The sequence below is a fragment of the Schistocerca piceifrons genome, chromosome 1 (assembly GCF_021461385.2).
Source record: "Schistocerca piceifrons isolate TAMUIC-IGC-003096 chromosome 1, iqSchPice1.1, whole genome shotgun sequence".
NCBI classification, from domain to species: domain Eukaryota; kingdom Metazoa; phylum Arthropoda; class Insecta; order Orthoptera; family Acrididae; genus Schistocerca; species Schistocerca piceifrons.
The window spans coordinates 752604451-752628221 of record NC_060138.1 but is presented as its reverse complement, the minus strand read 5'-3'; the positions used below and the strand labels follow the sequence as shown (position 1 = coordinate 752628221).

General features: G+C 37.0%; 1 protein-coding gene across 2 annotated transcripts in view; it reads left to right on the top strand.

The window, feature by feature from the left end:
• LOC124711989 (transcription initiation factor TFIID subunit 4) overlaps positions 1–23771 on the top strand; it is a 197676-nt gene that overhangs the window by 47163 nt on the left and 126742 nt on the right. The gene's annotated exons all lie outside the window — the stretch shown is intronic.

Here is a 23771-nt window from a genome sequence, read left to right as displayed (position 1 = left end):
GGAATATGGAATGCAATATAATATTCATAGTTGTTTATTGAAACATCAACAATCTACCATAATCTCCATTTGAAATTGACATAACTTGATGGAAGGTTGCCATGAGAATAGTGGAGCATTCAAGCTCAGTATGGATGATTTCAGGTACTCCAAAATATGTTCTTGCTGTAGTAGATTATCTCTTTCAGAAATTATGAAGAAAAAGTGAGGTAGTTTCGGGAATATGAAATTTGAAGGATTCCTCCATATTGTTCTCATTTATCCAGTGCATTGAAATTAAATTGAAAATCATATGAGAAAAAGAATAGATTGTATGTGATCAGCATCAGCACAGTTTTGCTTGAGGTTGGGAGTAATGCAATCTTGAAGAACAGATTTCCTTTTTTGGGCAAGTCTCTATCTCTGTTTGTGAATGAATAAATTCGGGGTCAAAGATTAGTGTTGTTAGGATCAAGGCACTACAGTACAGTTGTTGTTTGTGCACTAAGATGTATCTTGCTTTAGAATCATAGGTTGGGTCAATTTTTTTGCAACCATTTCTTTAGCAATTTAGAATCTTGCAATCAAATAATCCTATGTTCGTTGATTTTATGTCTTGCTTTTCTGGTGGAACAGATGGAGTTCTTATTCGAAAATTTTCCTGAGATATTTATATTTGATACTGGATTTTTGAGACTACAAGTCAGTGCTGCTTTATGTTGTTCTTGTATTCAGAATTTATAATAGTGAAGCATTGAAATTTATTCAGCTAACTGTAGGAACAAAGAACAAAACTGTGCATAAGATCTCTTCAGTAAACACACTGTGAAAGCAGCGGAATTAAATATGATCTACTTCTCATCAGGAAATCATTCTATGCCAGAATAATCGCTGTTGTACATTTTGCTGCAGCTGTAAGGCAATGAATGCAAACAATTGGATCAATTTACCATCAAGAATGTAAGAAATTTGTTTACCTGAGATTCATAGTCAATTTTCATAAAATAAATTTCTTATTTGTTTCTTTGATCCACTAATATTTTTATGTCGTGTGGGGGGGGGGGGGGGGGGCTACGTTGGGCACCCCCTTTCTTGCTCCATTTGTGAGTGGTGTGTGGGAAGAACAGCAGTTGGTAAGGTTCTGTAAAAGCTTAAGTTTCTTTGATTTTATCTTTATTGTCATTTTGCAAAATACATGTGGGAGAAAGTAAGTAACCCTTGTAATGCTGCAGACGAGATCTTTGCATTCTGTGCTGTGGCTGCTTTTGTCATGGCTGTACTACTCGCCAAATGATGGTGCCTATGTTGAGAGACGGAATTCTGGCTGATATATTCACGTCTTTGTGCATTATGAATTGTGGTCCTAACCAGTCATCATATCTCATAAACGGATCAAGGTCTTGAAATGAGGTTTTCCGCAAATGATAGCACACGATGAAGCACATATGTTGTATGATAAATACTCGAAATGTTTTTATTCAATGGAAGTAGCTCATCTACTGCATAGAGAGGTCAACAGCTCAGAACGCATTCAGATGTCCATAGCACTGAAGTAAAATCCAAGCGGCATGGGTACACAAGTCCACAACACCTGGAGAACAGCATAGCAGAGTGTGTAGGTGCCCACAGCAGCGAAAGGGTTAATATGTTACATGGCTCTCCTTGGAATGCCCACTTCCAGAGCTTTAACAATGGATCTCTGTGATGCCCAACAACACTAAAAGCTTGCTACAGGAATTCAATGAGGTTCACCATATGGTTTCTCCTTTCTCTCCTCCATTAATACTACCTTGTAAGCAAGGGCACCAGACCAGTGAATAATATATGAACATCAGTTGAATGGGGGTTTTGTAAACTTCTTTCTGTAGCTGAAGTAAGTTTTCTCTGGTTTCTTTCAACAAATCTCGGTCTGGTATCTGCTTTTCTGACTGGCTGTTTTATGTGGTCATTCCACTTTAGCTCTCAGGTCTTTTGTAGTGTCTGCCAATGTCTTACTGTTTCCAGTGATTGGTTGCCAATTGATTGATTAAACAGCAGTGGGACTTTTTGCCTTTTAGTTTCTGTATGTTTAGGGTCAGCTGTCAGTCTGAGCAGCAGTGGTCACTCATTGCGTATCTTCCTACGTTTGACTACAATTTTCTGGCATTGTAACTTACATTTATACAACATCACCCACAAAAAGCACACCGGCAGTTTTGATACTGTGCACCACATGATTTATATACACCGCTAAAAGTAACAGCATTATAAAACACACTGGGGGAACGCCTGGAGTCACTTTTATGCTTAAAAATTTCACCTCATTAAGAATTAAAATTTTGAGGTCTGTCTGTTAGCAAATCTTGAATGCAGCCATCAAAGCTGGTCCAGGATTCCATATGCTCATATTTTGTTCAATTGACAGCAATGTGGATGCTTTCCACAAGTCAAGAAACACTGTGTTATCGTAGGTTCTCCTATCTATTGGCATCTGGATCTCATGGACAAACAGCGCAAGCTGAATTTCACAATATTGTTGTTTGCGGAATCTGTTGATTCCTGCAGAGATTTTGATTATTTTAGGTCATAATGTGGAGGTGTTAAATGTATTTCATAATTATACAACAGATTGATGTCAGCGATACAGGTCTGTACTTTTTTGAATTCCATGGAATGTCTTGTTGCTCCATCAAGCTAACATTAACTGCTACTGCTTGAGGATTGGCTTCCTTTGCATAATCTATATAAAATTATGCATTTATCTCATGCTGTCGAGTTCCCTTACTTTTTTTAAGCAGTTTTCATAATTTTTTATTCTGGGATAAGATACATCATTTTGATATTCATATGATGGTTATATGGAGGAACCGTATTATTGTATTCAGCAGTGAAACCAAATTCAGAATATTGAACTCATCTCGGTTAGCCTCTGTTTCTGTATGGATGTTTTCACTGAGTGACTGTGTTGACGATTTTGATAATAAATTGACTTTACTTAGAATTACAACTTCATTGAATTTTTTTCAAGGGTAGGAGGCAGTATATACATTCAATTCATTGAATACTTCTTACTTTGAGACTTCATCATTCAGTACACAGATGATATAAAAATTAGGCATTGACTTAAAAAACATTTGAAAGATATGTGTTCACTTTATACCTTAAACAGTATGGAAAAACAGTACTAGCAGGTAAAGGGTGAGTTAGTACCAAAATTAATTTCTTTGAGCCTCTTACAGAATGCCCAACCCTTTTGCAAAACCTCTGATATAGGATTTTCTCACTTTCAGTGATTTAATGAGATAGCATTCAATGCTTTTGAGACAGTGAAAATAGTCAGTTTTCAGAAATTGAAATTGTAAACACCAGACTGACTGTACACTGTAATTGAAACCACTTTTTACGGTAATTCTCATAAATTCTATTTACTCCTCTGTTCCAACTTGATTAGTTCCTGTAATTTGGGAGAGTTTGCTCTCTTTTACTTTCCCCTTTCTGGGGCACTATGCATAACTCATTTAGTATTCCTTTTTCATTCCTCCAGCTACTCAACTTTTCCAGACTTCAGTTTTTATAACTGAGGGAGGTTGCACATTAATGATACACTGGTCTTGCATCCTGGATGATGATGGTTCAAATCCCTATCAGACTTTCCAGATTTAGGTTTTCCGTGATTTCCCTAATTGGCTCCAGGCAAATCCAAGTGGGTTCCTTTGAAAAGGGCATGGCTGATTTCCTTCAGCATTCTTTCGTAATCCAAGCATGGGCCCTGTCCCTATTCACCTCGTTGTTGACAGGGTATAAATTGTAATCTTACTTCCTTCATTTTTTTTATATTTTGGTTTACATCATCAGTTTTGCCTGTTATGATGCTTATTCTAGAACTTTGACTGCTGTAATATTTAGCTTCTTTTTTATCTTGACACTTGCTCTGGATGTACTTGTTAAACTACAATAAAATAAAGACATGACACACTCATGTTCACTAGGAGCAGCAGACAGACATGGACAGAATGTAGCAGAACTGTGGCTGCTTCATCTGCTGAATATGAGGAAGGTCATCTATGATTTTAGGTCAAGCTAAATATGGTAGGGCAAATTGAGGGAAATTAGTGGCCCCCTCCTTTCCGCGTGCCGAAAATCGGTGTTTCCATCAACTTTTGGTTGTGTATATATTGGTTTGTTACCTAGCACCAAGCTCTTTTTGTGTCCTTTTTATGGATTTGTAGTTTCATGCAGTAGCTCCTCCTTTTATAGATATTTGTAAAATTTTTTATATGAACTATGATTCTTATTCAGCTTTATGACAGTATGATAATATTGATTGCAAGATAACAAAAATAACGATCCTCTCTGAAAATGTTTTGTTTTTGGCTGATGTGGTTGAGATACGGAAAAATGGAAATAGGAAAATCTTTTTGTTATTGGTGATGAAATATGTTTAATAATGAGTGTCTATTGTGTTGCAACTGATGGCTGAAACATTAACTTAGTAAGTATGTTTGTTCAGAATAAAATAGTAAAATGCAGTTTTGCTATAGTCTTTTTGTGGACTAAAGAGTCTTACAACTACGAGTAATATTGCGGGGAGGGAAGCCAACTTATAACTAAGCAGGGCTTAGCTATTGGGCATTAAAACTTGTCATTTTATGAAGCAGCCTTGACTTTGCTAGAACTTCAACATACGTTTCTGAGTATGGCCAGTGGTGTGGATTTGTGTCTCATTTATTTAAGTTTCGGGTTTCTAATCTGAATATTGTGAACGCAATTCCCTTATTGTTGTTGACATACTGTGTTACTTTTACCTGCAGCAGTAATTGCAAATGAGAAAAATGCCTAGCTGCACCGTGACTTGGAATTTATTTGAAACAGTTGGTGTTATTGTCTTCCCTTCCCACCCTCCCCTTCCCAATTTATATTTTTGTTTGGTTACATTGAGGTTGTGCTGTAAATTGTCGTTAATTTGTATGGCAAGTGAGAAGTTTAAATTTTCTTGTAATTGAGCTTCTGAAAAAAAAAAAATAAGTGGTAAGCAGCATCGTGAGCTGAGATGCTGAACGTACATGTAGTGAGAGTTCTCAGAAATGAAAGCCACACTCAAAGTAATTGTGAAACATGAAAGTCAGTCAGAATTTAAGACCTTTGCTGGGTATGGTGAAGTTGGTGCACCATTTTGTTAAGTCACTTAGGAAACGGCTTGATACATATGACTGAATGTATTAAATTATTGTCAAAGACATCTGAGAACTACTGAACAGTACAAAATGTGCCAGTTGGTATCAGCAGCAAATTGTTTGCAGAATACTATTACACTTGGACTTTCCTTTCTTCCCATGCTGATAATCCTACATATTTTAACAAGATGATGTATGTGAAGCTCTCAGAGGAGAACAGTGAGGAGATTGTCTTTTGTAGTAATTTCTTTTCAATTCAGGATTTTGTACTATCATGCTGAAACACTTCTTAGATTTGTGCAGTTTTGGTGAAAAATAATGTACTTCACAAATGAAATGCAGACACGTAGGAGCTACTTTTACAGATCCTCCCAAAGAAATATAAAAACTAGCAAACATGCAGTTTGGATAATTTTGGGTAATAAGTAAATATCCTATAATAAGAAGTGGAAGCTGTATTAGAATTATTTGAATAAGAGAAAATCTCAAACTATCTTCTGAAACCATGTGCAGCCAATAGTGTAAAATTAAGAAGCTATTGTTGTTTCCTCTCTGGAAACAAAAATTAGAGTAAGCAATACAGACAATTGATGAGTGGCTTATACATTGATTTTTTTTCCCCATACTGGAATTTGCCTTATCATAATACTTTTCAGTTAATTTCCCAGCTTCATTGAACGTTATGAAACTTTTCTAGAGAGACAGTTACCCAAGACTTCATCTTCGTGAGTGCTGTTTTTCTCATAAAACATGGTTATGAAGGTTGATTTTTGTTGATTTCCACAGAACTTGTAACATATATTTCACGTAATTTCATATCACTCTAAAATTAATGTGTTCCTCATCTATAATGACAAGAATTTCTTGGGTAACAGGATGCTTTGACGACTGTGGGCTCCATTGCGAGTGTGGCCTACATCCATTAGCATAGTGTGCTGTTGTATTAATTGGATGTACACTATCATTCAGTAAATACTGTATACACTCAAATAATCCACGCCCTCTAATAATCTACGCACCCCAATTTTGAGGGAGGGATTTTTTTTTTCTTCAGTTTGTTTTATTTAAAAAAAATTGTTCTAATGTAATGATTATGTTCAAAATTATGTATAATAACAATTGGTTTGAAGAAACACATCATAATCTTCACTTGCTGTTGTACAGGTTGATAAATCATTAAAACACAACCGATTCAGCGCGTGCAGCTGGCTGGCCGGTGTGCCTGCGGGCTGGCCCATTAGCCGGGCAGCCAGCTGGGGAATATATCACCACCAGCTGGTACTCTTGGCCTACCTACAATAGAAGGGGAAAAAATGTGAATTAGCATTTTTAAGAATTTAGTATTAATACAGTATGTGTAGTAAAATATATTAGTCAATACCTTTGCTCCATTACCTCTCTATTCATCATCACTTTCATCATCATCATTATCACTTGCGGGAGAATAATTGTTGTTGTCACCGTCTTCCCATAGAGTGTTGTCCTCTGTTCCAGCCAGTGAATTTGTGATACCACGTTCTTTGAGGGATTTTTCCACCAGTAGTTGAGGAATGGAGTCCCATGCAATTTCCACCAACTCACAAATCTGGGACAAATCTGGCCATTTGATTTTTCCACTCGAAGTGAACTTGTGGTTTTCATCAGCCTCCTATTGCATATATCACTGTTTAAGTGTAGCTTTTAATGGCCAATATGGACACACATCTAGTGGTTGTAGGATGGATGTTAGGCCTCCAGGGATAATGACCAAGTCAGTTTTCCCTTTTTGTAATTTCTCAAACTTCCATAGTTGTACGTCCGTGGAAGTTGTCCAGGACCAACATGTTATGTAAATTCAGTGACACACCAGGACAACGTTGTGAAACATGCATCACCCAGTCAATCATGATCTCATTGTCCGTCCATCCTTTCAGATTTGCCCTCACTAATATGCTTTTCACTGATATTTTCAGAATAGTTTTCTTTTTAAATATCACGTAAGGTGGTAACTTTTGTCCATCACGGGTTACACGCATCATCACCGTACACCTTTGCTTCTCACTGCCACCAGTTCATATAATGATGCGAGATTCTCCTTTCCTGTTCACGGTGTTGTCGAGCAGCATTTCAAAATAGATAGGCATTTGATCTGCGTTACCAATTTGCGATGATATATAGGACCGTTTGCATCGCAGATTTATCATTTCCTCTTAATCACCTGGAAGCTGTTGAGCAATGGGAGTTTTCCTCTGGAATCTTAATCCATTTCTGTTGAAAAATCTTGACAGCCAACCCTGGCTAGCTTTGAAACTGGTAATGCCTAATACTTTGGCTAAAGCCAGTGCTTTAAGTTGACATACTTCACCTCAATGTGCGTCCATATTGCCGCTTCTCACCTACATAATCGCAAAGCCTTTCTTCGAGGTCAGGATGCTTCGCTTTTTGGCCGCGAAATGCCTAGCGATTAGTGTTAGTTTCTTGAAGCTGCATTTTGTTTTTTCACCAGTCGCGAGTACAACTCTTGCTCAAGTTGTACATTCTTTCCACTGCATGGTTTCCAGTGTTCTCGGCTTCTTAAGTAATTTTCAATTTTTTGTTAGCGGTGTATCGGCAATTTGAGAACTTGTAGCCATAATTAACAAGTTTGTAAACGTTGCTAATACTTCACTTCTAACGTGATACTGCCTATCTTTTTCTGTATCTGATAATTAAGGTCTTTTGACAGTAAATAATACGACTTAGTAGTGGGTACTTAATGTTAATTTAACAAAAACACTCACAGAATAATAATATACTTCAGTACTTCGTTAGAATATGTTATCACTTTGTACGTTAGAGTTTCTACAAAACTTCTTTGTAAACAATGTTCTTTGCCTTGTAGGACTTTTTCCTTGCTCTGTTACTATCTTTTGTTCCTGCTCATTACTATGTAAATCATTTTTGACTTATTAGCCACAATGCAACTCACATTGTCCGTTAATTCTCCATGGTGCTAGCTCTTGATCAAGTTTTTAATGTATATTCTGTATCCAATTTACCCCCTTTGTTATTGAGAGTTTGCTAAACCCTTTCTCAGTAGGTATCTACCTTATACAATAAATGTTCCTTCAAAATTTCATGTTTCTAGGATCAACAATTCAACACCAGGCGTTGATATGCCAAAAAGCTTTGAACATCCGTTAAGCTCCATCAGGAGTTGAATAAAAAAATAAAAATATCTTTTCTTAGCAGACTTCTACGTCGCATAAGGAGTGTCTTGGCTAAATTTCAAGCACCTGGGATCAATGGGTTAGGCTGTGATCAGTTCATCAAAAAATCTTCAAACCCTTTTTACACTCTCTTAGGAAATGAATTTCGAAAAATCCTTTCATACCTGATGCATGTATCAGACGAAGTTTTCTTCCAAATTTTGTGTTTGTAGAGTCACTGACTGAAGTTAGGTATTGATTGTAGCATGTAGCATGTTCCATCCCCAAAACATTTACACTCATTTCATCCCATTATGTGTTGCACTTTGAAAAATCTTTTCACAGCGGTTGCCCATGCCATTCAAAAAATATTTCCTCCAAATCAGTGGTTTACGCTGTGCGTTCTTCTGTAAATAATATCTTAAATCTGAAAGTACATGTCTTAATAGAGAGAACAATTTGAAGAGTGGATGAGTATGATTACTGTTTCTACACGTATTCCTCGCCTTAATCATACAATGAAAGTTTGAAACAATTTTGTCATTTGTAGAGATTCATATAATTGTTTTCTTTCCCCTTTGTTAATAAAATTTAGTTAATCTCTTACCAGCTCTTTATGCTCATGAAGTAATGCGTGCTATCACCAGGGGTGTCAAATTGAGTCCATATTTTTAGATTTCCAGAAGGCTTTCGACACTGTATCTCACAAGTGTCTTCTAACCAAACTGCGTGCCTATGGAATATCGCCTCAGTTGTGTGACTGGATTCATGGTTTTCTGTCAAGAAGGTCAGAGTCCGTAGTAATTAACAGAGTCTTAGAGTAAAACACAAGTAATATCCGGCATTCCCCAAGGAGGTGTTATATGCCCTCTATTGTTCCTGATCTATATTAACAACATAGGTGACAATCTGAGTAGCACTCTTAGATTGTTTGCAGATGATGGTGTCATTTACCGTCTTGTAAAGTCATCAGATGACCGAAACAAATTGCAAAATGATTTAGATAAGATATCTGTATGGTGAAAAAAGTGACCCTGAATAAGGAAAAGTGTGAAGTTATTCACATGAGTACTAAAGGAAATCTGCTAAATTTCAATTAATCGATAAGTCACACAAATCTGAAGGCTGTAAATTCAACTAACTACTTAGGGATTACAATTACAAATAACCTAAACTGGAATGATCACTTAGATAATGTTGTGGGTAGAGCGAACAAAAGACTGCAATTTATTGGCAGAACACTTAGAAGGTGCAACAGGTCTACTAAAGAGACATCTTACACCACACTTGTCCGCCCTATTCCCCAGTATTCCTGTGCAGTGTTGGGATCTGCATCAGGTGGAATTAACAGATGACATCGAAAAAGTTCAAAGAAAGGCAGCTTGTTTTGTATTATTGTGAAGTAGGGGAAATAGTGCCACAGACATGATATGTGAATTGGAGTAGCACTCATTAAATCTAAGACACGTTTCGTTGCAATGGGATCTTCTCATGAAATTTCAATCATCAGTTTTCTCCTCTGATTGCAAAAACATTCTGTTGGCACCCACCTACATAGGGAGAAATCATCATCACGATAAACTAAGAGAAATCAAGGCTTGCACAGAAAAATTTAAGTGCTCGTTTTTTCACGCGCCTTTTGAGAGTGGAACGGTAGAGAGATAGATAGCTTGAAGTTGGTTCTTTGAACCCTCTGCCAGGCACTTTATTATGAATAGCAGAGTAATCACGCAGATGTAGTTGAGATCTAATCAATGAATAATGCATTCCCTTTCAGGGCTTGTATTGTAAGCTAATGTTTGCAATATCTGTGTTGTTTGCTCTAAAAAGTATCAAGTTTTATACTGTGCACGGGGAGCATTTCTGGTCTAAACTTACCTTAATGGCATTTATGTCTCTCGTAGTTGTGAAAAGCTGGTAAAACAACTTACGCATAGTGGCATGAAGGTAATTAGATCGTCCACAAAGTAAAGTTGGAAAGAAATGCATGAAATTTATACCTTTCATTGTGTAGAATGCTGGATGGACGTACTGCAGTATGCTATGGAGAGACTTTTAATTGATAAAATCTTATGACTGCCACTTCTAAAACAAGTTGTGGTATAGATTCTGTGGTACTTGTGGAAACAAAGAATTGTTTTTCAAGAGAAGAGTTGATGTCGGTTCACTTAATTGGAATGTTGATGGAGTAGTAGTAAGTAAGGGTTGTGTTACATAGACGATACAGATTTTGAGTGATCTGGAAACAAAATGTTAGTAGATTTGGCAAACATTTAGAATGCTCAAAAATCAGGTTTTGGAACAACAGGGAGACTGCAAATTCCTGGCAGCTTAAAGCTGTGTGCTGGACCGAGGCTCGAACTCGAGACCTTTGTCTGACAGAATCTCAACTTAGTTCCAGGAAAGGGTTACTAGGAGACAAGTACACTTATTCTTTTCTGTGTAGACCATTAGAATTGGCATACAATAAACATATTTTTCTGGTTCAATTAATGATACCAGGTGCACCAGCCTTGACACTCTTGTACTGCAGAATCGTTTCAAAGGAACATTACGTTCTTACCAGAGGATTATGCTGTTCAACTATACAAAAAGTGGCAACTTTGCATTCCCTTTTTACTTAAGCATTGAATGGTGAGTAATTACTTGTGGTTCAGAGCTTTCAAACTGTACAGACTCAACATATAAGTATATGAACTACTTGCCGAGTTTCCGAGCTGTCATTGTTTTAAAACAGTAAATGACAAATTTTGACACTATAACAACATCAGACATGAACAGCCCCACCCTAGTCATTTGTAAAAACTTAAATGTCAATCTCCGTATTAAGAATGTGGGTGAGGAACTTTGATTAAATCTCGGTAAGAGTTAAGGCAACCAACCATGATGGATCCCAGCAGCCAGACTGGATTTTCACAGCATGCAGTTGTTAATATCTGTAAGGAAACAATCTTGGTGAACCATTTTCTGGGATAAAAATATCCACATTATTGTTCAAACTGTTTGAGAGAGAGAGAGAGAGACCTCCTGGCTAACCTGATGCATACACATACACACACTAGTAAGGATATGGTTGTTCGTGGTTTGTGGTCTGTTTTAATACAGAATTTTTTGTCTATTTTTGATGATGAAACAAAATGCTGAACTCGATAATTGATGACATAAAATTCGTGAAAAACCAGCTGGCAAGTTGTATGTATCTATTCCATTATGAACTGCATCTGTAAGACTAACTAAAGGTACTTCAGACTTCTACCATGTTTCTTCAGACAAAAACCATTATGACAACCATTCACAGAGTTCCTATTAACACTTTGCCGTCCGCACGTCTCGTACAAATTGATTCGCTTGGCGCCAGCAGCGCTAATTCAGACTACTTGGCTTGTCGCCAGCCAATCTTGACATTATCAGGAGATTATAAATTATTAAGTTTTACTAATCTAATCGTTAGTTCTCATAAGTTCTCAACCCTGTTTCCCTACTTTCATGAAATTTCGAAGATATACATACGTAAATAAATACAAAATTAGTTTGTTTCATGTACTTGTTTATTTACATTGTCTTTGGTAATTAGCACTTCTCTTTCATATGATAAGCAGCAAAACAGTCTCCAAGTTGTAACGCAACTCCACAGGACTTGCACATTAAGGTGTTTTTTTTATATTTTATTTTTTTAAAATACATGGCAGTTTCTTCGTTTCCCTTTATATGTTTTGGAAATAAGTATTAGTTGGTGTTGCTTTATGTGGCAGGTAAGTCTGTCAACAGGATCATGGTGAGATGTACGTGTGGTAGTGGCAACCTTCAAGTTTTGTTCAGAAGCAGGTACATAGTCTTTTATCCACGACTCGGACACTTTCAATAAAAAAATCATGAAATCGGAGACTGTTGTGTTCTGTATTGAAATGTACAGAATGTATTAAATAATGCACAATTAACCAGCATTATCTGGTGTATTGTTGTTGTCGGAAAAATGTAAAAATGATAATATTTGTCTGAATTTAAGACCTTTTTTGACCATTAGTTTTTCTGTATATAGGGTAATAATTCAAATATTGATCCGCCCGATCCACTCCTTTCATGTATTTGTTGTGGTCTAATACCTTTTCAGGTTTTTTTTACATTGTGTAATTGATTTTTCTACATTTTCTTTGTGTGTCAGTCAAAGTGGCATTATGTATTGTAGAGATCATTCGTATTGTTTTAGTTCTTGAAGCTCTCCGTACCTGTGCGAGTATTTCATGTTTCCATTGAAGACAAGCTTCACATTGACTTTTGCGCGCTTTAATTTTTCCGGAAATCCTTTATTTTGCCATATCGTTTCACAAACTAGAATTTTCTTTTCAAGTAACTTCTCTGCAAGTTCTACACTGTTATAATAATTATCCTTGTAGAGGTGGTGCCACTTTCCATAGGAAGGTGTCAATAGTTCCATCACTGTTTTTGCTAAAGGCTCTCCAGTGCTGAAATATATCTTGAAAGAGTAAATGTATCCCGTACTCGAATTACACAGCATCTGAATGAGTATGCCATATTTAGTAGTTTTCAACGAATTGTAAACTTTAAAATTTGACCATCCACGCCATGGTATCAGACCTTCATCAACTGAGATGTTTTGACTTGGATTAAAAGTTTCTTTAAACTTTTTGGAAAAATAATGAAGTACGAATTGCACTTTGAAAAGCCGGCCGGCATTATATGGTTTAGTGTTGTGTCGGAAAAATGTAAAAATGATAATATTTGTCTGAATTGGTTGCGAGACATTGTTTTGCGAAATATCGGTGTGTTTATTGACGGATTCGTTGACCAGTAATCATCGTTCCTTGCTCTCTCCCCCTTTTTTTTTTACAATTCCATAAGGATAGCAAGCCCAAACCATTTTATAAGTTCGGGTCCCGTAACATCGACAAAAATATCAGTTGGCAACCGTAGCGTTCGCCGAATTCTTCTTGGAAGTATTTCACTATCTACCAACAATTCTGCTTCACTTTCATTTTTTTAATATCCAATGTCTTCTTCCCAATTGGCCAAGTTGTCCGGTACGTCAGACAAGACGTCCGCACATCCATCACAAATAATGTATTGTCTCTTTAGTCTGCCATGATGAAAGGGCACAAGTACTTATAAAAACAAACAACTTGTTGACACGTGTTACTTATTGTTACCTAAACAAAACACCAACAGAATGCAAAAGATACTAAAGTGCTGTCGTCGGCCACTGCGCGATACTATGCTCACGACACCACTGTGGTGTCGCCAGCCGTTGACTGTTATTTCGTGCACGACACCACTGTGGTGTCGCCGGATGGCACAGTGTTAAGATACAAAAATGGCTTGTCCACATACTACTGTGGCAACGTAGGAGGACACTTTATACCGATTTGGCTAGAGTTTCTTGGATCACTCCTCATACAGCTGTTATCTTCTCTTGCGAAAGTCAGGTATTTATATCTTTGAAAAATACAGTACTGAGAAGTAGACAGTTCATTTATGAGGTAGTTCATGAAACAGTCAAATATTGGTTTTTCCATTTCCAAATAAAATAATGAAGTTAATCCAAGACTGATAGGAAACATTGGTGGCCAGTACCTGTGGTGTGTTTTTCAAGCTTATTGTATGCAATACAGGAACAAATATCTAATTGACAAAATCATGACTTGCAATGTGCTTAGACTGGCAGGTCACATGTGAAACTCCTTCTAAGACTTTTCTGCCAAAAACTGAGTGCCATTGAATGTGTTTGGAATGAACTTCAACATAAATTGTGTCCTAGATAAATTCTCCCGGAAAAAAAACAGCAATAACTATTCTCCATGTGTCAATAAGAATTGTCAGAGGTTAGTGGAAAACCTTCCCCTAGGATTTCACATTGCAATTAAAACCAAAGAATGTCCTGTATGATGTTGATTATGCAACTTGTATCTTTGGAATGATCAATAATTAGGGCCTGGAGACTCTAGAAGTTATTGAAAAAACACCATAATTGTGTAGCTGCTCTTACATTGATTACCTCAGAATGCCATCTCTCACTGATTTTCCATTGTTAATATGTTTTTTTTTTTATCTTCTGTACAAGGAGAACAAATATGTTCTATATTTTATGTGGACTGCAAATAGAAATCTACCTTTGTGCACATAGTGTGTGGCAGTTTTTTAGGGTAATGACAACATGAGTTAATCATGGGAAGACATTTTAATCGAGAAGAGAGTATATTTGATCAGAATTTTGCAACTTAAGATTTGGGATGAACCTAAATTTCTATATTATGCTCTGTGTAGGTTATTTCTATATTTAAATTATATTGCAATCATTTTCAGAATTGTAAGAGTCCATCTTGGGGCATGATGCTCATGTTACGAATCCGTCAAGGATCTGGAAAAGTTGAAATATCCATGGATTCTGGAATATTAACTGGAGTGTACCTGGTGATGGTCTTGATATGTGCAGGTTTTTATTCTAAAATCTGTGAATCCATGTATCTTTTCTGGTTTCTTTGGATAATTCAACTTGTGGAGTTTTTATTATTTAGAATGTCTTTTTGAAATGCTCTCAGATATTCATCTGGGTGGCATCATCCAAATGGTATGATATTTCAGCAAGCTGACTTGTTGCCATCTTCAGGCAACCTTAATAACCCATTTGTCTTCTACTGGGTGCCTTCTTGTACACTTCTTCCCTCCCACTGTCAAGCTTGCATCTGTAGTATCCACAGGTGGTTCTGCTGATGAGGTGGAGGGGGAAGTTCATTGCCGGGACATGAATTATTGTCATCAGTAACTGTGCCACCACCACAAAGGTCTGGGTGCTGCTAATGTGGACGAGGCACTGCTGTGTAGTGTGATCTAACAAGCAGAGGCTCCCGGGGATGGGATTAACTTTTTGAAACAACCCATATGGTAGTGTTAATGGCGATCCCAGGTCTCGCATCCTGCAGTGATTCATCCTGGTGGGCCTTAGTTTGCGACTGACAGAAAAAGTTCCAAATTCCATGTGACTCTCTAGAGTAGGCCTGTTCGGGAGAGAGCACGTATAAATTTTCCTCACCATAAATTTCCACAACTTCACAAGTTTGTAGCTGCAGTTGATGCTGCCTTATGATGTTTGTTGTTTTCAGATGAAATTTAAATTGTCATCAATATGTAGTTCATTTCTATAAAGAAATTGCTTTTGAATCAATACTACTTATTGTGCTTTTCACTAAAGCATCAGTGTCTGGTATCACTGTTAATTCAAAGATAAATTTTTGATTTGGAGTCTGTCGGTGAACTTTTGTGGTTGGATTTAATCCTCTTCATTGCGGAAAAAGTTGATTGCACAAATAAATAGAACCAGATATTAGTGCTGGCACTCACTTGCCGTGTTGGTAAAATGTGGTTGTTATATTTGAGTATAGAAGACTTATGACTCAACTGCCTGTCACGAGTTCTAACTGCAGCTAGGTGTCTGTACTGATGTGTTATAAATTAATACTGGTGTGTCTGACCTTCACTTTGAAGTTCTCAACACATCCATAACACTGCTTTTCATCGATTTTAAAACTACTACTCTCCACTTTAATGGTGGCATCGTTTAAGTATATGAGCTTGCATTTAAAATATGGCAAACTTAACATATGGTCATTCTTCTGAAGACAGTGAATAGTTTTTGCATTTTCCCCATACTGCATAATGACTTGACATCACAGTTGTAGATGTTTTGAGTTTGATAATCCGTTAAGATACCTGGCAGAACTTCGTCAATCCAGTGTTCCACCAAGATGTTGTCCACAGCTTTCAATTCACCGGAATTTGTTCTCCCTGTGATTCTGTGGCAACCTTGAAATCCTTGTAACCATCCTGATGAAGGCTTGAAATCAGTGGTGATGTTCATATTTGTAGCTAAATCTATTGCTTTGCTTTCAGTATGTTCCCATTGACTGGTAGAGCTTCAGCCCATATCTGCTGGAACCATGTGAAAAGTGCCTTTTCCAAATCTGTGTATCTCCCTTATTGCTGACGACTGCATTTGGTTGATTTTGCACCCAATTTTAAAAACTTATTCAAAATACTATTTCCTTTGCTGATGACTGTACATAGTGGTATGGGCAGTTCTTGAGTCTGAAGAAATTTCAGATTTTGTTTTGTGTCAATTAGCATCCACCTCCCGTATGAATTTTACTTTCTAATCTTGCCTGTAACTTTTCCTTTTTTTATTCTCCATGGCTGATCAGAAGTGACTGAATGACGGAACCACTGTTCAGTAATATCAGCAACCTTTAATTTCTCTATTGTTACCACAAAAGAAATTCTTGTGTTGAAAATAACAGTGCCAGAGCGTCTTTGCCTCTATGCTGTCTGCTCTGGTTAACCAAGTCTTTGCCCCCTTGTTTCCATGGCACCGCCCACTCGCTGTACTTGCATACATCCACAAAGTTAAGGAAAATGTTTTTAAGCTTCATTTCAAACAATGCTCATTACAGTTACACAGTACTCAAATTATTTCACCAGAATTTGTTACATTAACTGCAAATTATGTAAAAAGGGATTATGTTTATATAAGGTTTAATTAACACTATTTTAAATACATTTTTCTGGACGGACAAAACTTTATGTAGAAATAAGAGTTACACAGAACAGAATTACGTGTAAATCGGGTTCAGCTGTATTTGTAATCCCTTCTTTCATTTAAATCTTCATCTGCATTATTTTTCCCATGTGCAACAAGAATTTATGTTTTAAATATTTGTGACGATTACCATCCAGAAATGTGTACTTGTAAAGGAAAATACATTCTCGACATCATTGCACAGCCTTTTTTCTTTTTCTTTTTATTCCTGTTCTGGTACACTGGCAACATTTTCAAATGTTTAAATATTATGGTAGATAAATAAGAATAATTATGGTCATGTTGTCAAAGATTTCAGATCAAATGAGAATGATTGGAAGAGAAAATAAGAGAATGAAGTAGTTAACATGGATGACTAAAATGGCATGAGAAAAGATTAGAAATTTAAAAAATTGCATTTAAAGTAATTATCTAACAATGAAAAATTCAGGATGGAATGTAACAATATTACGAAAAGGAAAGTTGCCTCTCGCCATATAGCGGAGATGCTGAGTCGCGACTCAGCATCTCCACTGTATGATGAGTGACATCTCTACTTGTCATAACAATGTTATTTAAACAAATTAATCAAATAAAAATAATGATCAAAGCCATTTTGATAAACACTTAAAAATTTACAGCATCTGATGAGATTTGAACACACAACCTTCTGCACATTGGGAAAGTACCTTAACTACTGCACCACAGTGCCACTGTCTTTACTGTCATCCTTTTGAAGACGAGTCTAGAATGTCACATGAAATTTGCATTCTCCCCCACGCCTCCTCCCCCCTTGATTACTCACAAATGAGAGGCCATCAAGGCAAGTGGCTGCAGGGTGTCATATCTGGAACCGTAACTCACGCTACTGTGTAGATGGTTTCAAAAAGTTGTTCCCACCCCTGAGACTTTTCCTTGTAAGCTCTTCAGTTGGTATGGGTTGAATGGGTATTCCTACAGGCTGTCGTCATGCTTTGAGCACATTCAAAGCTGGGTCCCAAGCCTTGTTTGGCTAGCAATTGCAGTCTTTATTTATCAACCCACCTTATAGCTATATCCCTACTGATTCTTTTAAAACATTTACCAGAATATGTTGTTTCTTTTAAGAACTTTGTGCCATTATAATTCATGGTACGGCTCCCCTCGTCGGAGGTTCGAGTCGTCCTTCGGACGTGGGTGTGTGTATTGTCCATAGCATAAGATAGTTTAAGTTAGATTAAGTAGTGTGTAGGCTTAGGGACTGATGACCTCAGCAGTTTGGTCCCATAAGACCTTACCACAAATTTAATTCATGGTATGTCAATTGGAGACACAGTGTTACGTCACAGCTAGCTTGGTTGGTTGTTCCTTACCTGTGTGAAGTTCGTGACTTGTGCATCTTTCCTGTATTGTCTGGATGGTCTGAGCTATGTTTAATTTCTCGCAGAGGCATAGGATCCAAGGGACAGAGTATTTTTGGAGTCCTAGGTTGTCTGTATCCTGAACCTCAGTGGTGTTTTCATCTTGGTTGCTGGGCTAAGTACACATCTAACATTATATTTCCATAGCATTTTTGTAGATGGGCTATTAACATAACTTGGGTAACAGAAGAAATATTGAATTTAATTGATGAAAGGAGAAAATATAAAAATGCAGTAACTGATGCAGGCAAAACGGAATACAAACGTCTCAAAAATGATATCGACAGGAGGTGCAAAATGGCTAAGCAGGGATGGCTAGAGGACAAATGTAAGGATGTAGAGGCTTATCTCACTAGGGGTAAGATAGATACTGCCTACAGGAGAATTAAAGAGACCTTTGGAGAAAGGAGAACCACTTGCATGAATATCAAGAGCTTTGGTGGAAACCCAGTTCTAAGCAAAGAAGGGAAAGCAGAAAGGTGGAAGGAGTATATAGAGGGCCTATACAAGGGCGATGTACTTGAGGACAATATTATGGAAATGGAAGAGGAGGTAGATGAAGATGAAATGGGAGATATGATATTGCGTGAAGAGTTTGACAGAGCACTGAAAGACCTGAGTCAAAACAAGGCCCCGGGAGTAGACAACATTCCATTAGAACTACTGACATCCTTGGGAGAGCCGGTCCTGACAGAACTCTACCATCTGGTGAGCAAGATGTATGAGACAGGCGAAATACCCTCAGACTTCTAGAAGAATATAATAATCCCAATCCCAAAGAAAGCAGGTGCTGACAGATGTGAAAATTACCGAACTATCAGTTTAATAAGTCACAGCTGCAAAATACTAACGCGAATTCTTTACAGACGAATGGAAAAACTGATAGAAGCTGACCTCGGGGAAGATCAGTTTGGATTCCGTAGAAATGTTGGAACACGTGAGGCAATACTGACCCTATGACTTATCTTAGAAGAAAGATTAAGGAAAGGCAAACCTACGTTTCTAGCATTTGTAGACTTAGAGAAAGCTTTTGACAATGTTGATTGGAATACTCCCTTTCAAATTCTGAAGGTGGCAGGGGTAAAATACAGGGCGCGAAAGGCTATTTACAATTTGTACAGAAAGCAGATGGCAGTTATAAGAGTCGAGGGGTATGAAAGGGAAGCAGTGGTTGCGAAGGGAGTGAGACAGGTTTGAAGCCTGTTCCCGATGTTATTCAATCTGTATATTGAGCAAGCAATAAAGGAAACAAAAGAAAAGTTTGGAGTAGGTATTAAAATCCATGGAGAAGAAGTAAAGACTTTGAGGTTCGCCGATGACATTGTAATTCTGTCAGAGACAGCAAAGGACTTGAAGAGCAGTTGAACGGTATGGACAGTGTCTTGAAAGGAGGATATAAGATGAACATCAACAAAATCAAAACGAGGATAACGGAATGTAGTCGAATTAAGTCGGGTGCTGCTGAGGGAATTAGATTAGGAAATGAGACACTTAAAGTAGTAAAGGAGTTTTGCTATTTGGGGAGCAAAATAACTGATGATGGTCGAAGTAGAGAAGCTATAAAATGTAGACTGGCAATGGCAAGGAAAGCGTTTCTTAAGAAGAGAAATTTGTTAACATCAAGTATTGATTTAAGTGTCAGGAAGTCGTTTCTGAAAGTATTTGTATGGAGTGTAGCCATGTATGGAAGTGAAACGTGGACGATAAATAGCTTAGACAAGAAGAGAATAGAAGCTTTCAAAATGTGGTGCTACAGAAGAATGCTGAAGATTATATGGATTGATCACATAACTAATGAGAAGAGGTATTGAATAGAATTGGGAAGAAGAGGACCTTGTGGCACAACTTGACTAGAAGAAGGGATTGGTTGGTAGGACATGTTCTGAGACATCGAGGGATCACCAATTTGGTATTGGAGGGCAGCGTGGAGGGTAAAAATCGTAGAGGGAGACCAAGAGACGAATACACTAAGCAAATTCAGAAGGATGTAGGTTTCAGTAGGTACTGGGAGATGAAGCAGCTTGCACAGGATAGAGTAGCATGGAGAGCTGCATCAAACCAGTCTCAGGACTGAAGACAACAACAACAACAACATATTAGCATAAGGGATAAATATTGTCATTACAAGTGATTTCTCTCCTCAGCAAGCTGTGGCCTAAGCTGTTTTGGGGGCATGACACACTTAATCTAATTGGGATTGCAACTGTTCTTCCAGAAAACTGTGTGCAAGTGCTACAAGTCCACTTCTAAGCTTGTTTGGGTAGAGATTTTGTTAGCCTTGTGTACTAATGTACTGAGAACACCTTCTCATTGAGAATGGGCATGACAGCAGGAAGCATTCAAGTATAAGACAGCATGCAGCAAAAGACAAATCTGTCATCAGGACCACTTAAAAATGGGTATAAGTAAGCTTACTGATACATTGCACCAGTTGTGGCTGGATATTTGAATTACAAAATCATCAGGAAAGCATAAAATAGTATGTTTAGAATGTCATATGTTGAGGCCTCATTGTGAAAATGCTATGGTAGCAAAATCAGTTGCAGTTTAATTTGAATATTGGACTATATAACGTATTTGGTATACTAAGTAAATAAAGCATTTAACAGCCCCAGCGTTGATTCCATCATTGACAGATTAAAAAATGACAACACCACCACTTCTTATTCTGTCATCAAAGTAACAATAATAATAATAATAATAATAATAATAATAATAATAATAAATCTCAAAAACTTGTAGAATTATCATAATTTGTGGGGCACAGGTATATGGGAACGTTTGAAGTAGATCTTGGCAGCCTTGTGGATGTTCAGCAAGTGGTGCAAATGCCAAATCGTCAAGTAGTAATGGACATTTAGTTGCAATGGAGCACTGGACAGTGCGAAGCATGTGGTCACTGTGAATGCATAATACCAACATAGTGACAGTGTGACAGCTTCACAAAGAGCGTTTCGTGTGTCATGTCTTCAATATCATCCTTAAAAACTTCTGATTGTTCAAGAACTGAAGCATAATCATCTTTTGGCTGAAATCAGTAACGATGCTAAGTTAATTGAAGTCAGTGAAGCCTATTTTCAGCTAAGTGGACATGTGAATCAGTAGGACATTCATCACTAGGTGCAAACTACAGGCACAAACAAATCCTGCTGTGCTTCAACAGCACAGTGCTAAACTTACTGTATGATGGCAGTATCGTGTCACCGGGTAATAGCCCCTTACTTCTTTGGAGATGGAGGAGGCACCACTGTCAGTGTGACAACTCAATGTTATGTTATCACAGTAGAGATATTTTTGACTCCAAGTCTTCATTCTCCTCCCAGTTTTGACTTTCAACATAACTGGTTTCAACAGGATGCAACTCAAACACTGCCTGACTGTCTACAGCTGCAGTGAAACACTTGTTTGGGGATCACATAATTTCAGAGATATCAGACATCATGTGGCCTCTCCATTCTCCAGACCTATCAGTCTGTAACTACTTTGCATGGGGGCAACTGAAGAGCATTGTTTACCAGGCTAGACCAATGATCCTTGCCCAACTAGAGACTCAAATTGAAGAAAACATTGCCAACATCCCAGAGAACATGTAGTACTCTGCAGAATCCTCAGAATTTTGGTGTATTGAATATGTATGGCAAAATGGACAGTACATAAATGATGTAATTTGTAAAAAGTGATGCCTAATGAAATTTCTGCTCTTTTAGAATATTCATTTCGGCACCAAATCAAGTTTTATAAGTTTCCTTCATTTTTTTTTAATTATTTCAAATTTTCTCATTTCTGTTACCAACCTAACTGATGAAAGTGTGAAAGATATAGTTTTCACACGGCATGATCTTAATACTCTGTTTCTGGGAAATAAAATGTACAACTGTATAAGTATGGGCTTATCCATAGAATATACTTTATGTGACCTGTGGAACATTTAAGTTTGTATAATTTTATAATACACCTGGACTACAAGACATGAAATTTGGGAATAAATTTCACTGAGGTTACACAGTTGAGCCGTAGTGCTGCTTTTGATCATGAAAATAAGAAGGGTATTGCAGAATGTATTGTCTCATGAAAGTACTCTTTATTAACATGAATATGTGTTACGAAAGTGGAATATTTTCTAACAATACTTCATAAATAGATGTACTTCTACTTCGTATTTGTGTCTTACTTTATCTAACACATTTAAATATGGTTTTAAATTCAGTATGTAGTGGTTTGCAATTCACCAATGTGTTCGGGAATAAGAGAAAGTTAGAGCTAACTACTTCAATGGAAATTACCATATGATTCAATGGTTGAAATATTTCTCTGAAATAAAAGACAAACTAAAAATCATAATCTGAAATTTTTTTATTGTTTAAAAATATATAGTTGAAATAAACATATTGTTACTTACATACTAAAGTTGTATCTGTTAAATGTAGTACACTAACTGCCATTTTAGGTACTACCTACACAGAGCTTGTGCTTGTAAATTGACTGTACTGGTAAAAATTTTTGGTTTTAATGTTAAATGACACAGAAATCTTGAATGTCCGAGCAAAGTTTTTCATTGTTCATATGTGCTGATCATACTTTTTTTTGCTGCAAGCAGTAAATTTGTTGAAACTCCATGGCAGATTAAAACTGTAAGTTTGTTGTTTTAAATTTGACTGGAAAGTTAGAGTGCCTGTACCAGACCAGGAATCAAATTTGGATAACTGTCACTTGGGTGTGCTCTCACAGTGAGCTACCTCAGTATGGGATTCCCTGATTCAAAACTTACCACCGCTTCCACCCTCTGCAAACAAGTACCACGGAAGCTCTATAGGCACATCCCAGAATTAACCAACATTGATCTGAGTGAAAAAATAATACAGTGTGTGCTATTATTGAAGTTGGCTGTCATAAAGATGTTCCATTTGCTTTGTCCTCTTTCATATGGATGCCAACTCTCTGTTCTTAGTAGGAGTGTCTCCATAAAGCTTCAGAAGGAAAGAAGTAGGGAGAAAGATAGTGGTTAGTTGAATCTGAAATTCTATTCTTGGCTATCGGTTTACGAGATAACGATGTTACCTACAACAAATGGAGCTTTTTGTTATTTAACCAGAAAGTGCATTACAAATGTTTAGTCTTACTCAATTTACATGTATGTTGATATATTTGCCAGTTTTGTTTTTACCATTAAAGGAGACTTCTGTTTTTGACTGTGTATCACTCCCAAATCAACTACATTAAAAAATATAGTGAGGTCAAATAAGTATTATCACATATCAATGCTTTTTGTATTTCAAATTTAATTCGAGTATCAAAACATTGTTGTAATATTTTTGATAATACCTACCGTTCCAAGCTTCCATTACAGGCATCATCATTGGTATCAAAACATAGTTACAATTTTTTTCATGAATACTTATCATTGTGGGCTTCCAATTTTTTCTTGAATACCTATTGTTGTGGGCTTCCATTACAACGATCATCATTGAAACTATGAGAGAAATACTTA